The sequence below is a fragment of the Crinia signifera genome, chromosome 8, assembly GCF_055691185.1.
Source record: "Crinia signifera chromosome 8, ASM5569118v1, whole genome shotgun sequence".
Lineage (NCBI taxonomy): Eukaryota > Metazoa > Chordata > Amphibia > Anura > Myobatrachidae > Crinia > Crinia signifera.
The window spans coordinates 152,924,689-152,941,404 of record NC_139224.1 but is presented as its reverse complement, the minus strand read 5'-3'; the positions used below and the strand labels follow the sequence as shown (position 1 = coordinate 152,941,404).

The 16,716-nt window shown below is 46.1% G+C and overlaps 1 long non-coding RNA gene across 1 annotated transcript in view; it reads left to right on the top strand.

The window, feature by feature from the left end:
• Positions 1 to 16,401, top strand: part of LOC146027141 (uncharacterized) — a 40,616-nt gene extending 24,215 nt beyond the window's left edge. The window contains exons 4-5 of the long non-coding RNA XR_014454702.1: positions 7,108 to 7,206; positions 16,327 to 16,401. This is a non-coding gene — a long non-coding RNA (uncharacterized LOC146027141). The remainder of the gene's footprint in view (positions 1 to 7,107; positions 7,207 to 16,326) is intronic.
• The last annotated feature ends 315 nt before the right edge of the window (positions 16,402 to 16,716 follow it).

The window sequence follows — 16,716 nt, the reverse complement described above, 5'->3', positions numbered from 1 at the left end:
CAGGTACACCAAGCACAGCAGGCAGGACAGGTACCCTCCGGCACCCCCAGCACCTTTAAAAAAAAAAAAAAAAAAACACTTAACCTGGGTCAGCCCTGATATATATATATATATATATATATATATATATATATATATTATATTATATTTCTATATATTATATATTTCTATATATTTTATATTTCTATATATATATATATATATATATTTCTATATATATATATATATTTTTCTATAAATATATATATAAAATATTATTTAAGGCAGGGCTGACCCAGGTTCAGTGTAAATGGTGCAGACCCAGGTCCGACCCAGGTCAAAGTGCTGTGTAAATGGGGTATAAAGCAGGGTCAGACCCTGGATACTCCAGCATTCAAAGACCAGGGTCCGACCAGGGTTTTTGGTGTAAAAGGGGTATTAGTTAGATTCAGAGGTTGATGTATTTATCGGCGATCAGGGGAATATGCGCTATTCCCACGCATTATGGCAGGGGTTAGCACTTCCCCTGATCTATCACACCTGCGATGCGCGGCAGGCAGCATAGTGCAGGGACGGTAATTTATAGTAGACGCCTGCCAGAGTTGTCCCTGCTGCTGGCTCTCAGCTGCGCTGGGGATCTCACGTGAATAGCGAGATCCCGCGCATGCCCAGTCTACCCAGCCGAGGGGGATGGAGACGGCACGTCAGTGTTAACTGATGCGCTGTCTCCAGAGGGGACATCGCCGGAGGGGGGAGTTAGGTCTATCTCACACGCTCCTGCCGGGCGGCGAAACCCCGCATGGCCAAGAAGCCGTGCCACACTCAGGAGTTTAGAATGGTGGGGATGGCAACAGCCTGGCAGCCGCCCCTTACAGTGGTGGGATCCGGCTGCAACCGGGCGGCCGGGCCGTGGCCATACCTCGTGAATGGACACAATTGTGTCCATTATTAACCATGGTGTGCGGCATGGCTTTTTGCCCCCCGGCAGGAGCCAGAGCGTGTGAAATAGCCCTTAGCGCTCCCCCGCTTTGGCGGGCAAGATGTTCATACTGTACATCTTGTCGGTCTTCCCTTCTGCTTCGCCTGGCTAATGAGGCGAAGCAGGAAGTGTAACGCACCGCTATAATAAATCTACCCCTCAGTTCTTTATATTCTAGTTGACACTAATAATTTACTAAAATGGGAGTTCAATTGAAGATGGGATGTTGACCATAGGAGCCAATCAGATTCTACTTCTGATTTATTTAGCACCTTCTAGAAACTAATAGAGGGCAGCATGGATGGTGTAATGGTTAGCATTACCGCCTCACTGCTGAGGTCATGGGTTCGATTCCCACCATGGCCCTAACTGTGTGGAGTATATTCTCCCCGTGCTTGCGTGGGTTTCTTCTGGGTACTCCGGTTTCCTTCCACAATCCAAAAATATACTGGTAGGCTAATTAGCTCCCAATAAAATTAACCCTAGAATGTCTGTGTGTGCGTGTACATGTGGTAGGCAATATAGAGGTACTTGTTTCCTAGAACGGCCACAACGATTTAGATCGTTGTGGTCGTAAGATAAAAAATCGGATCGGTCGCATCGCATGCGATTTGGTCGCATACGATGCGACCGATCCGATCTGCCGATTTTTCACCCGATTTTTTTTTTTTTTACACCAGATTTGTTTAAATTGCCCCCCCCAAATGTTAATAAGTGTGCTAGACCCCACGATAGACGTGAACCCGAAGCGTGGCGAGCGCAGCGAGCCCGCGAGGGGCGGCGGTGCGCGTCCTCCGACCTTTTCATTCCCCTACTATCCACTAGGGCGTGGAGTGAGAATATAATAGTGTGGCGAGCGCAGCGAGCCACCGAGCCCGAAGCGTGGCGAGCGCAGCGAGCCCCGCGAGGGGACGCGTCTCACTTCACAGGTATACGCGTCCCCTCGCGGGGCTCGCTGCGCTCGCCACGCTTCGGGCTCGGTGGCTCGCTGCGCTCGCCACACTATTATATTCTCACTCCACGCCCTAGTGGATAGTAGGGGAATGAAAAGGTCGGAGGACGCGCACCGCCGCCCCTCGCGGGCTCGCTGCGCTCGCCACGCTTCGGGTTCACGTCTATCGTGGGGTCATGGCGGGCACATAAAAAATGTGAAATGGGTCATATTGGCCCATTTCACCTTTTTTATCATTTTTCCCTATGTGAGATGGACTTAATCAAGTCCATCTCATCTTGTGCCATTATAATGGCACAAGACCGACCGATTTCAATGTTAAAAGATTTTTTAACATTGAAGTCTATGGAAAAATCGGGTCAATCGGTCGGTCGCATCGCGGCCGATTTTAATTGGTCGCGACCGACCGATTGACCCGATTTCTGTCAATCAAAGTGAAAAAATTGTTAAAAATCGGCCACATCGTGAGGATCGTGTCCCTTAATTAAGAGCCACGATCACTCACGATTGTGGCCGTTCTAGGAAACAAGTACCATATACTGGTAGGCTAATTAGCTCCCAATAAAATTAACCCTAGAATGTCTGTGTGTGCGTGTACATGTGGTAGGCAATATAGATTGTAAGCTCCACTGGGGCAGGGACTGATGTCAATGTTCAAATATACTCTGTACAGCGCTGCGGAATATGTGTGCGCTATATACAAAACTGTTCATGAATAATAATAGATAAAATCTTATTGGTTGCTATTGGAAACATCCCCTCTTCAATAGATATCCCATTTTAGTAAATGTACCACTACGAGGTGATGTTGCCCATAGCAACCAATCAGACATTCATTTCTCTACTGTATCCTAGAAAATGATAGACAGAATAGGATTGGTTGCTATAAGCAACATAACATAATTTTTTTTTACAGATTTTAAAGGTTCATTTAAAAAAAGACGGCGAATGTCATTCAGAATTTACAGGTATACTGTATCATCTAATAGTGCATGTAATACAGTTTAATTTCTTATGGTTTTGAATATGATACTGTCCAGATGGCAGCCTTCACTTGTGAAACGCACTTGTAGTCGATGTCGAACTTTTGCATCACTTGGCGGTCATTTCAGGCTTCATTGCTACAGTGTCCTGACCAAGCTCACTGTCATCTGACTGAGTGACCAAGCAGAATTTTTGTTACTGGGAGGAAAAAGTTCCCCATCAGCTGCATAAGAGGCCTCTACACAGCCAACGGGGACATCTGACAGCTGAGGTCTACAGACATCAACCAGGAACCATTAATGAACTGATGGCTGCTGTATGCCAAGAAAGGATGACATCATATTCAAAACCAACTGAAAATAAACCATGTTCCATCACTTTTAGACTATGTGCATTGTGTATAGTACTTACCGTGACTTTTTTGTTAGCCTTTAAAATTCGGGATGTTTTTTTTTTACATCACCCTGTGGGTGGAAGCTGTACAGGGCCTACGGCAGCTTGCAGACCTGCAAGGTAAGACATCGGGCTGATAAAGAAGCCTGCAAATCTTTATATAATTACATCTTCCTCGGCAACCCTTGCGTTTTGTAGTCACGGTAGAATCCAGACGCTCTCTCTAATCTACACCCCCCCCTCCATTTCCTCCAATCTTGAGAGGCGAATGTTGAGTCTAAAACTCTCGTCTGACTTTATGTATGTGCAAGGTCAGATGTGGCCTTTTCAGTGAAGATTTACTGTCATCAATGTGTCATCATAAGCGGGGAGATGGGACTGTCATCTTATCATCTCTGTCCATGGAAGCGCAGATAATAATAGAGCAATTATGTGATTTGCCCACCTGAATCCTGAGAAGCGCAGCTCGGATGGTGCAGCCATTAAATGATAGCAGCACTTCTAGAGGTCTTCAAGTGCTCGGCTGTAACATCCTTCAACTTTTTCCCTTCATTACCGAGAACAAGACATCTATATATCTCCTGCTCCTGGGAGATTGCACCTTTCCAGGGCTGCGGAATATGCCTCCTACACAAAAATTATAGGTGCTCATGATAGACATTAATTGCCGAGGTCAATCTATATCAGGAGCGCTGGGGAGGGCGGGTGACAGTTATTTCTATCTGGCTTACTAAAACTCGGAGAAGTTTATGAGGGAAGTGGATGAAACTTTATCTGATGAGCGCACGAAACAAAGTAAAGACTGTCAGAAATTACAGCTTGACGCCATCGAAGCGTTTTATCTAAGGAATCAAAGGGCAAGTAATCATCTATTCCTTACCAAGTCCTAAAGTGTTATAAACCTAATCTTATATTATTAAGAATAATACTTTTACTGTATCTAACAGATTCTATTATATTACAGGTTATCATTTTGGATAAGGGATTTTTTCGGATTTTGGAATTCAATTTTTTTTCATACTTACCTGGACCCCTGGTGGTGTCCTGATGGTCTCCCCATGTCCACGGTGTTCCCCCGTCGTCCACTGCGGCCTCCAGGATCCTCTTCAGCGGCAATCTCTAGTCCCAGGGGTGCACCCATGGGACCGGAGATGCCGCTGAAGAGGATCCTGGAGGCAGCAGTGGACATCAAGGACGAGGAAAGAGAAAGAAAACAAAAAAATAAAATATTCAGAAAAACCACGGTTATCAAAATATTTCTTGGAATACACGGATAAGGGAGACTTGATGTACTTGATCATAATATCTTTTTATTGTAATGAATCTTTTCCTGTCAATAAAAACTTTTTGAAAAAGAAAAAAAAAGAGGAATAATTTTTATTTATATAGAGCTCTTTCTCCCATTGGACAAATAAAACAACAGTTTATACTTTTATTCAACAACAAAGATAGGGGCTGGATGCGAGAGATGTGCCCACTTTTTCTGGGCATCCGGGAGCGCCACGCGATTTTCCGGAGCCTCCTGGCCGTTTTGGTTGGTTAAGTATGTTTTATTTCTTAGGGGTAAATTGACTAAACATTATAAATATGGAAGATGTGATGTGTCAGATTATGTCTATCAGAGTACGTGCAAGATTTATTGGTCTGCTGTGCTGCAGGGCTTGATACACAAGTTATATATCGTCCATTGACTGAATCGATAATCTATCTCATAGTGGGGGTAATTCAGACCTGATCGCATGGCTGCGAATTCGCACGGCAATCTTTCATTTAGGCCGGCCGCTCCACTAGAGTGAAATCCCGCCTTGCAAAGCAATGTGCTCGCTTTGCAAAGGTATGTGTATGGCTACACATCCATTCGGAAACATCCAAACCCATTGTTACAGGTTCAACATCAAATTATTTTTGCACAAGTCATCGCTGGCTCAGAGTAGTGCTGCGATGGAAACGGCACATCCGGCCTGTTGCTGACATCGTACACCTTCCCCTCAAATGCTCATACACGCCTAGTCTCTTTCTGGACATTCCCAGCTGTTTCCTAGATACACCTGTGTTTTTCTTAGCACTCCTACTAAACGTCCGATTTCCACCCCCAGACACCTCCTTTTTGTCAATCACGTTGTGAACCACGTGCAAATAGAAAAAGTAGCAGGATTTCATTGCAGGACGACCTCGTTCATGCGTACTACGGGGTGTATGCATGCACAGTCTATTGATAATCGGGTACTTGTGTATTATAGCGGCGCCCCCGATGTGCATCGCGCGATGTTTTAATCGCGTCGCATCGCAAGGCATGCATCGCATGCCATGCGATGCAACACGATTTTTGCCCCCTATGCGATGAAAGATTGTATAAGCACCATAAAGAGTGCTTTTAAGCACCCTAATAGGTGCTTACAATGTGAAATGCACCCCCACGCCCCCCCACTATAAACGTGAACCCGAAGCGTGGCGAGCGCAGTGAGCCCGCCAGGGGCGGCGGTACGCGTCCTCCGACCTTTTCATACCCCCACTATCCACATCGGCGTGGAGTTGAGAATAGAAAGTGTGGCGAGCGCAGCGAGGGGACGCGGATACCTTCACAGGTATCGGAGTCCCCTCGCGGGCTTCACAGGTATCCGCGTCCCCTCGCGGGGCTCGCTGCGCTCGCCACGCTTCGGGCTCGGTGGCTCACTGCACTCGCCACACTTTCTATTCTCAACTCCACGCCGACGTGGATAGTGGGGGTATGAAAAGGTCTGAGGACGCGTACCGCCGCCCATCACGGGCTCGCTGCGCTTGCCACGCTTCGGGTTCACGTTTATAGTGGGGGGGTGGCGGGTGGTGCATTTCACATTGTAAGCACCCATTAGGGTGCTTATACAATGTTTAATCGCGTCGCATCGCATTGTATGGCATTGTATGCCATGTACAATGTCATACAATTTTAAAATTGTATGACATTGTACAGCATCGCGCGATATCGCGTCGCATCGCATACCATCATATGCCTTATGGTATGCGATGCGATGGGCGCCGCCAAAATACACAAGTACCGATAATCGTCCCCTATACGAATTTGCAGCTGTGCAATCAGGGCTGAATTACCCCAGTGTGTACCCAGCCTCCAGCTATATACACGCTATAAGATTATTTGTCCAATCAGGCTGGTTTGAATGAAAATCTGGTACTGTCTGGGAGCACATGCCAAACATTCGTCCCAAAATTTTGAAAATGAACAAAAGCATTTGATTGGATAAACTGGCTAAATCAAACCAGTCGTGTGAAAAATTGCCATATCATACTAGTGCATTGGGGCCTTTACACGGTGTTCATAAAGCTTTTACAAATCAATATAGTTGTCAAGGTAACAGCTTACCCTTCCCTAGTGCTCAGCGAACTAAACACCAAGCAGGAGGAGGAGTTTGCCGGTGCACAATAAATCTAACTGCTAAACCTATTAATATCTTTGCTATATTGCATTTCTGAGGTTCTTAGCATAATGATGGCCATTATTATGGGCTTGTCCACAGTGTCCAGGTCACCTCAATCGGCCAAGTCCCTAACACTACTCTGAGACAAGGCCAGCCCAGCAGAACCACCCCATGGCATCACATTGGTGTGAAATTAAAGGGGTTGTAAAGGGATATAAGGGAAATTATATGTGAGAGGAAGAAGGTGGCCGCACCTGGAAGCCGTACCCTTACTCTATCACTGTGCCTGTAGCAGTAACTCAACCTGTGGCAACAGGTGGGGCCTCTCAGAGTGGTGGTTACATGCCCATGAGCTCCTCTCCTCAAGCCAGTTTTGCCAACTGTGCCACCTTTATTCTTTTATTTAGGTGTAGAAAAATCAGCTGAAGAATCCAAATTGGTGCAGCATACGTCTCTTGGTCCTCCCTGGTTATTGGAGTGTGCAGGTTGAAACTGGTCCCTCCAAGGTGAGCAGCCATCTTACTGCATACAGCTGCTGTCTAGGTTCCTCCCTGGTCTACTCTCTTTCTCTCTCAGATTATCCCTGTCACACTCTCCCCTAACCCTCTCTCACTCTCCCTCTATCTCACACCCACACTCTCCTCTAACCCTTTCTCACTCTCCCTCTATCTCACACCCACACTCTCCTCTAACCCTCTCTCACTCTCCCTCTATCTCACACCCACACTCTCCTCTAACCCTCTCTCACTCTCCCTCACCCACACTCTCCCCTAACCTTCTCTCACTCTCCCTCTATCTCACACCCACACTCTCCCCTAACCTTCTCTCACTCTCCCTCTATCTCACACCCACACTCTCCCCTAACCTTCTCTCACTTTCCCTCTATCTCACACACACTCTCCTCTAACCCTCTCTCACTCTCCCTCTATCTCACACCCACACTCTCCTCTAACCCTCTCTCACTCTCCCTCTATCTCACACCCACACTCTCCTCTAACCCTCTCTCACTCTCCCTCTATCTCACACCCACACTCTCCTCTAACCCTCTCTCACTCTCCCTCTATCTCACACCCACACTCTCCTCTAAACCTCTCTCACTCTCCCTCTATCTCACACCCACACTCTCCTCTAACCCTCTCTCACTCTCCCTCTATCTCACACCCACACTCTCCTCTAACCCTCTCACACTCTCCTACCTCTTTCTCACACCCGCTGTTTCTCTCTCTTTCAAACGCACACTCTCTCTCTCTCAGATTCTCCTCTATCCCTCTCACACTCTCTCCTCTAACTCTCTCACACACACTCCTTGTGAGTGAGGGAGTGTATGTGAGACACACACTCTCTCCTAATCTCGCACTCTCTCACACACTCTCTCTCAAGAGTTTCTCCCTGTCTCACACTCTATCCCTCCCTCTCACACATACACAGTTTCCCTCCCCCTCTCTAACACATACAGTAGTCATGTTTTATCATATTACTTTATGTTTCCAAACATTTCAGTAAAGCATGATGATTACAATGATGCCAAACCAGTTGTACTTAAAATAAAAAGGTGTCTACAGAAGTTACTGTGTAACTAACATAAAAGTGTGGTCATCTTTCCCATAAAGCAAACACTCCCAGTATCATATAATATCCAAAAATATTGAGATTAACTCAGTATAATTGCACTTGTACTCATTTAAGAACCACTCTGTGCTATATTACCACAATCTGGCTTATACTTATATGCGGTTAATCTTTCTATAGGTGTGGATCATGTAGTGACTCTGCAATACCGACCCTGCACTGCAACATAACAACAGACGGTATCTACTGCAGTGAGACCACCTCTCTGCTCTTAGTTCAGGGCTATACACGGGGAATCTCACCCTCTCACTCCTCGTCCAATGCCCAAGGGCAAGATGAGTGAGCAGCAGAAGTGACACCCCCGGCTATATAGTCCAATAATTGGCAGACAGACCGGCCATCGATATAATCAGTGCTAAAATCCTATACAAAATGCCCACATAATTTGGGTGCTGTGTAATAGGAAATATGAGGGTCATTTTTGTAATTGTGTTTCTGTGACCATCTGACTAATTGACGACACTGCAACAATATTCAGCAACTCAAGCTACAGTTATAAATATGGCATTAATATTTCTGCATAAAACCAACAAAAAGTGTGCAGAAATACTTGACACAAGGGGATGCAGTCAAAATCCCGACGGTCAAAATCCCGACGGTCAAAATCCTGACGTCTAAATCCCAAATGGGTCATACTGTAATTCCGACAAGGACAAAATCCTGACAAAGTCAAAATCCCGACATTTAAAATCCCAACAAGGACAAAACCCCGACATGGACAAAATCCCGACATTTAAAATCCCGACCAGGACAAAATCCCGACATTTAAAATCCCGACAAGGTCAAAATACAGACACATAGAATGTACAGGTGGAACAGTCAACATGACTTTCCGTCGTCAGGTCGCGAGGTCGACATAGGCTTTTTCACTGTTTTTTTGACCCAACATGTGCCGACAGGCGGTATTTTATGCCCTACCATCCACTAGGGCATGGTGGGAACATAAAATAGTGTGCCGAGCGCAGCGAGGCACCGTGCCCAAAGCATTGCGAGTGATGCGAGGGGCTGCGGTTCACTTCCAACTGTGTCCATGTTGACTGTGTCGACATTCGGTTAAAAAAAACAGTGAAAAAAACCCATGTCGACCTCGCGACCTGTCGACCGAAAGTCATGTTGACTGTTTCACCTGTACATTCTATATGTCGGTATTTTTACCTTGTCAGGATTTTAAATCCAGGAAGGGGGACACCTGCTCCAAACTCCCGCAAATGCCTAGCGCTGCCTAGTGGTGGCGCTGGCCCTGCATATATTGCACCTCTCTCACAGAGCTGTTGGCACTCAATGAGTTAAATTATTTGCAAATGAGTCCAGTATGGAGTTGGTGAGGTAACCCTGTCAAACTACCCCCTCAATATACAGATGATGCTATAGATATATACTCTCTGGGATATGTGTCTGCTGTCCCTACCTATCGGGAGTCTGACAGAAATCCCAGTAGAAATCTCAGGTCCCTGCAAGGATCACACAATGCATGTTTTTTCAGGTCACCCGACAGGTGCACTCATTATTGACTGACACATTTTAAAAGATCCACAGGTGGAGCTAATTACTTCACTTGATTCTGTGAGGAGACCTGCAAATCAATGAAAATTGTGGTAAACCCCCCCCCCCCCCCTTCAGAGTTTTACCGCATTTTCAAATGTACTGAGACCTGGCCGCCGCATCTTCACATCTTCACAGGGCAGGTTATCGCCACCTTTGGGCCGGGGATGTGACAGAGACACCCCCCCCCGCACACCACATTCATAGGTATCGCGAGGGGGGGGGGGTTCCGGCACCGCTTTGCGATGCTAGACGCATGTGTTAATACATATGCGCTACAATCGCTGCGGTGACGAGGGGTGGCAATGTATAAGGGCAGTAAAGAAACGCACACAGTTTTATGGCATTAGTATGTGCTGGTATTGTTATCAGCGCAATTACTGTATATGCAGAGCAAATAGACCAAAATACTTTCCTGAGTGAGATTTTGTTTTGCTGGACAAGTTAGTTATTTGCATTGAGAGAGACCACTTATGGCCCATTCCAGGGTTTGTAAGGTCGGGGTGCATGGGAACATGAGCATTACCAAAGGTCAGCAAAACTAGATTCCACATGTAGAATGAGGCATTTAGGGGAGCTGCAGCAGATTACAGGAATCAAATGAACATAAACATATATTAAGTGAAAAACATTTTCATATAATAATGGGGTGTTATGATTTGAGCTAGTACAACACTTCCACGCCCCGTCTCAGTCATCATCCCTGTATCTGACTCTACAGTAAATGCATTATCCTTTTGAGGTCCTGAACCTTGGAAGGCTTTGTATCATACATATCAGGCAGCTTTCTCCATGGAGGATCAAGTGGTTTGTAGGATTCTGGATTGTATGGTTTGACATAGACTCTTTACTTTCTTGAGTCATCACAGGACGATTCTAAAAAAAACCAGATCAAATTAAAGTAAAAGTCATTTCTGAAACTGTGACCTGCAATCAGTGGACTAGTCAGAATTGTATGGACCCCATATCAGCATTTTGAAGATGTCCCTATAATCAGCAGTTAATTTTACCCCCCATAATAGTCTTTTCTGGACCATAGTAGTGCCCTACTTCATGCCATGGCACATTGTATGACTTCTAGTACATATTCTGAAACAAACACAGTTCCCCAAGGGCCAGATTCTCTAAGCTTCAAAAGTGATCAAATGGAGAGTGATAAACAGCCAGCCAATCAGCTCCTACCTGCCATGTCACAGACTGTGTTTGAAAAATGTCAAACAGGAGCTGATTGGCTGGTTGTTTATCGCTCTCCGTTTTATCACTTATGAAGCTTAGAGAATCTGGCCCCAAATCACATTATGACATACAGCACAGGTCTTCAACCTGTGGCCCTCCAGATGTTGTGGAACTACATGTCCCAGCATGCCCTGACAGTTTTGGCATGCTCTTATAAGAAAAAATGTGGCAATGCATGTTGGAACATGTAGTTTCACAACATCTGGAGGGCCATAGGTTGAAGACCCATGACATACAGTATCCCAGTGACGTGCGGTGGTGGTTGTGAACGGAGAGGCACTGTTACAGCCACGACCGCACTGCACCCCCCCCCCCCCCCTTCCTGGCTGCCGCCGACACCCGCTGCCCCCCTCCTCCAGCAGCAGCCAGCACCCGTCCCCTGCCGTAAACCTACGTCCCCGCCCGCTGTACCCCCCCCCCCCCCCCCCCCCCCCGCTGAAAAAAAATGATACTCACTAGGCAGGGGAGAGGGGAGCAGCAGCCACACAGCCAGGGAACCGGGACTCGGGAGCCGGCAGTAGCACAGGTCACAGCATAGGGAGCAAACGTGGCACTGTCGGCTTACATGACAGGGGCTGCTGTGATTGGACAGCAGCTGGATCTGCTGTCCAATCACAGCAGCCCCTGTCAATTAGGCACTTCTAGAAGTGCCGCTTTTAGTGTTATTTTTAATGGATTTTTCAGACCACTGCTTAGCCCTGCCCCAAGCCCCGCCCCCCGCTTCGTCCCCTTGCAGTTCTGTTTGGGAGGCATGCTTATCGTGCCTCCCAAACTAGGTTAAATCATTCAAACTAGTAAAATAATATAAAGAAAATACTTATGACACAGAACATGTGTCATAGGTATATTCTTTGTATTATTTTAAAACAAATTGACAGGGGAAGCACTGCCTCCCCTGACTGCACGTCCCTGCAGTATCCCCAGCTCATATTATGCCACATTTCATTTCCCCCATTTATTATTATGCCACACTATAGTGCCTCCACTTCTTCTGCCAAATAGCAGTGTTCCAATTAATACTATATAGTATTATAATCCCCTTCAGTTCATTTTATACCACAATACAATGAGCGGGTCTAGGGGCATAGCTATATATAGATATATTGCAGGCCCCAAGGCAAACGTTTGTAATGTTCCCTATGTAACAAACAGAGTGTTCGCCGGGCGCTCGCACCCATCAGTGCAATCGGGAGAGCGGGGCAGCAGCGGGTAATTGTGCGCCTGGGAGTGGCCAGCGTTTCATTTGTATTCCCATGAAAATGTTGGGCGTTCCCATGGTAAAGACCCAGTGATGTCAGCTGCCCGCCATGTTCCTCTCCAGGACACACGCAGAACAAAGACACCTGAGAGTGTCTTCGGTTTGGGTGTACCTTCCACATCATTCGATGGTCGGCGACCATCGAATGATGTCGGTTTGGCCCCATAGGCTGCGAATGGATGTTTATGCAAAACATCTATTCGCAGCCGTGCGGGCGAATTTGCCCTGCAAAGGGGGGGCAGCAGCCTGTGCGAGCAGCCGGCAGGTTTAAAAAACACACAGCGCTGCAACTTTGCAGCGCTGTGTGTCAACCAGAGTGGCCTCCTACATCTCTTTCTCTCTCACACATGCACCAGCGCAGAGGCAATCACAAGGTAGAAGTAAAAAATTTTAAGGAACTCGGCGGGGAGGTTGTTGCAAAGTTCTTGGGGAACTAACCACAGATCTTCAGTGGATGTAGGCTTGCTCATATCCTTCTCTCTCCCAGTAATCCCAGACTTCATGCGGGATGCACTAAAGTGAAAATTGGGTAAAACCCCCTTTTTTCAAAGGCACTTAAGCCCCTGACGTTGCATACACTGCAACAATTTATCCCTTCTAAAACTGTTTCAGGGCATGCTGGGATGTGTAGTTTAACAACAGCTGGAGTGCCACGGTTCTCCATCACTGTCCTACTGTAATCATACTTATTGCTGCATTTGCACAGTACAGTAATTAAGAGACCCCAAAGACTGGGCCACTACAAGCACAACTTCCTGATATGATAATTCACATACAGAGTAGCTGAATAATCTACTTTTTTTTTTACTCTTTGATTATTGTACAACAAAAATATTTTCTGTTAATAAATGAAAATATTCTATAACACCAAATAATAATATTATCACAATGCTACGTCTCGTAATGATACTCACATTGTACGCCTCTTGTGAGACTGGTGCACAAGTCACAGTGATCACCAGGACGCAGAGCAGAATGAGAGTCACCCGGTTGTCCATCTAGTCCGCTGGCCGCGCACCGCTCCGTCTCTCGTCTCCTTGTCTAGACTCTCACTGGGAGCAGATTATTCAGCAATCTCTGACTGGTGTCATTGCCCTATAATTAACTGCATCATTTACTGTAAACCAGTTCTGCTGAAATAGATGGTAATGCGATTCATATTCCTCACCTACAGATCTGAGTCACACTGCTCTGTATAGTCTACCCCCTGACAGATACACATTGGTAAATGATGCAAATTGCTACATTACTGATCTCCATAGAGAACTGAACAAATCTACCCCCTATCCAGACTTTGGGCCTTATTCAGAGGTGGTCGCAGTGCCGATGTTTGGGCAGTTGAATGATTATTTGTTACTGCACCTACACAAAAAGTCAGTGTTCCCACAGACTGCTGCTGAGTCACTGGCATCAGAAATAGCAACACAAAACCGTGGATGTTCCTGGGTGGTGGCCGTGTGAACAAGCCTCCCTGCGAAACGTACGTCACAAACAAGCAAGAAGCCGATCACGTGGGCGCTCACGTGACCGGCTGTCCGTCTCCACTACGCCGGGATTTTTCCTGTGTTAGCTGCCGCTGGAGACAAGCGCTACGTAGCGCCAGACTGGTAACGGGACCCCTCTTGTGAGTCCGCGGCTAGCCGACCCAGGAAGGCTGCCGCTGGCTCTGAGTAGGATCACGGTCCCCCCCACTTCTTCTTCCAATTATATGTATATGTTTTTTGGCTCACCTAATTACCGGGCTGCACTAGCGGCAATGGGCAGATTTATTTGAATGATCATTTTAATTATATGCCAATGTTTGCTGTATGTAAAAACTGAGTGATTTTGCTGCTAAACCAGACTTCACAGGTGGCATATTAGATTGTCAGCTAATTAAGTATTACACTGTGGGCATGCCGCTTAATTTACCTGTGAACGAGAGTTAAATAGCAACCTTGTTACTGAACGAAGTGAGCACAATTTTGATACTTCTAATAGACATCACCAATTGATACTATGTATAGCTATCTTAAAGAAATTGCAGCAATGAATTGTCTAGATATACAAACAATTTTTCCCTGAAGAGAAGTGTGAAAGGCAGATACTATATATTTGTAAATATAGATAGGTGTAAATACTTCCGTTTGTCTGTTTATATTATCATTTGACCAATGATTAGACCCTGTTCACTTATATAAGTGACACCTATAACATCAATGGTGTGTGATTGATGGGTATATGATGGTCATCCTTTATTTCAGAGAAAATCACTAAGCAGACGGGGTGTTATTTGCACCATTGTATATCTTTTATTACCTATATTCGCAGGCTAACTTCAATTTAATTTATCAGCACACTTTAAGGTGGTTCTTTGTACTATTTTGTTCTCTCATAAAAATAAACAAGAATCAAAGATTTAATTTGAGCACAAGCAGAGAAAATAAAAATAAAAATGAAAATAGAATACTAATTCCAGCAGAATAATTTAAATAGGGGACTTGGAGTGCACCCCACCCGAGTTTCTTTCTCTCCCCCAGTTTTTGAATATGGGAATGTCACAGGCGTGTCATTGAGCGTGGCTGCGATCCCAAAGGTAGATTCACAGCCACAGATGCCATTTTTTAGATGATTTTGGATTTACAGCACTTTTTATTATTTTATTACATATTTAGGGGCCCACATATGCAATGGGACCAGGTTCGCAATGCAATATGCGGTCCATTCTCCCGGATGTATGTCCTCGCAGATACAAGGGCTCCGAAAGGAGTCCATCCCTGCGGTATGCTTTGCCGCATGCTGGGGTTCTGCGCATGCACCGATCCGGTCCGTAGCCCATAGCTGGTAGGCCAGGGACCCTCTGCGGTGCTGCCTGATATTTACAGAAACCTATGGGGAACACGAATGGCGGCTGGGCTGGAGGAACCAATGGTTCCTGCAAAGGTGTTCAGAGCTACTGTCTCAGGTCTTCCACAGTCCAGCGCGCAGTAGTACACAAGGGGAAGGCTACAACTAGAATTTGCTCTGCAAAGCGTGGCATCTCCGCAGTTTGTGGCTCACTTATGCGCTTTGCTCTGCAGCAGAGAGTACGGTGATCCCTATCCTGCTGCAATCCGGAGATGTCAGGACCAGTTCCCATCATCCGGCTGGCGCTGCTGCATGAAGGCTACACCTAATACCAGATCTATACACCACCTCTGGTTAACAAGACATTTCCCAGATTAACAGAAGATAAACAACAACTCAGTCAGGTCTCTCGCAATCTTCAAAAAGCAACTGGATTTAGGGCCTGGTTCAGATTGGCTCGCTAGGCAGTGTACAATTGCTGCCTAGCAAGCACCTTAACACCACCCTGATGAACTCCCGCCGCCCACATCCCCTCTGTAACATGCAAGGGGGTGTGTCCGAGAACACTTTCCCTCCACCTGCCCCAAGCAGACATCGACTCGTCTGTGTACCCAGAGAAGCGCCCAGAGTTTTCATGGGGACTCCCATAAACCTCTGGGCACTCCCCTGCTCCGGCCTTGTGTCCGCTCCCGAAATTCACCAAAGCCGTTCTCTTTAATGGTCTGCATTGCGCAAATACATGCATGCGCAGACAACCCCACCCCCCATCGGAATCAATATCTTCTTCCTTTCTCCTGCATGTACAAACCATGGAAGAATGTCAGCAACATTGCGAATTCAACCCCGTCTGATCAAAGCTGAATCACCCCCTTAGTTTGGGGAACACCAAATAAAACATATTAGAAGCTTGTACTGATTTCTGGCGGCTTTGCAGCAGAATGTAAAGCAATGATTTCCAGTAAAGGTTATACGCGCTGTGCATTGCGTTTAAAAACCCACAACTTTGAATTCAAATTAAAAAAAAACTGATCAACAAGAAGAAGACTGATAAACAAACTGTGATCAGCAGTCCTGGCTGGTGTGTGGAGTGGGGGAGCAACTTACTTACTGTATGAACCTCTCCCATTCATTACAGTATGCAATTGCCAATCATACATTACCAGTGGAGCCCAGGAACAGAGCATTGTCTTCCTCATGGAAATAGACAGGTAGGCAAGTATGTCCCCTGCACTACAACCTGTCATCGACTCCATACTACCACAGTCCCCAGGGATATACACTATCCATTGCTTATATCACTAGAACAGGGGTAGCCAACTCCAGTCCTCGAGTGCTACCAACAGTTAATGTTTTCCAGGTCCCCTCACAGAATCACAAGTGAAGTAATTATCTCAACCTGTATAACTTTTAAAATGTGTTAGTGAGTAATGAGTGCACCTCTGCAGCAGCTAGGTTGAACTGTTGGTAGCTCTCGAGGACTGGAGTTGGCTACCACTGCACTAGAACATACGTCCCACCATGATCC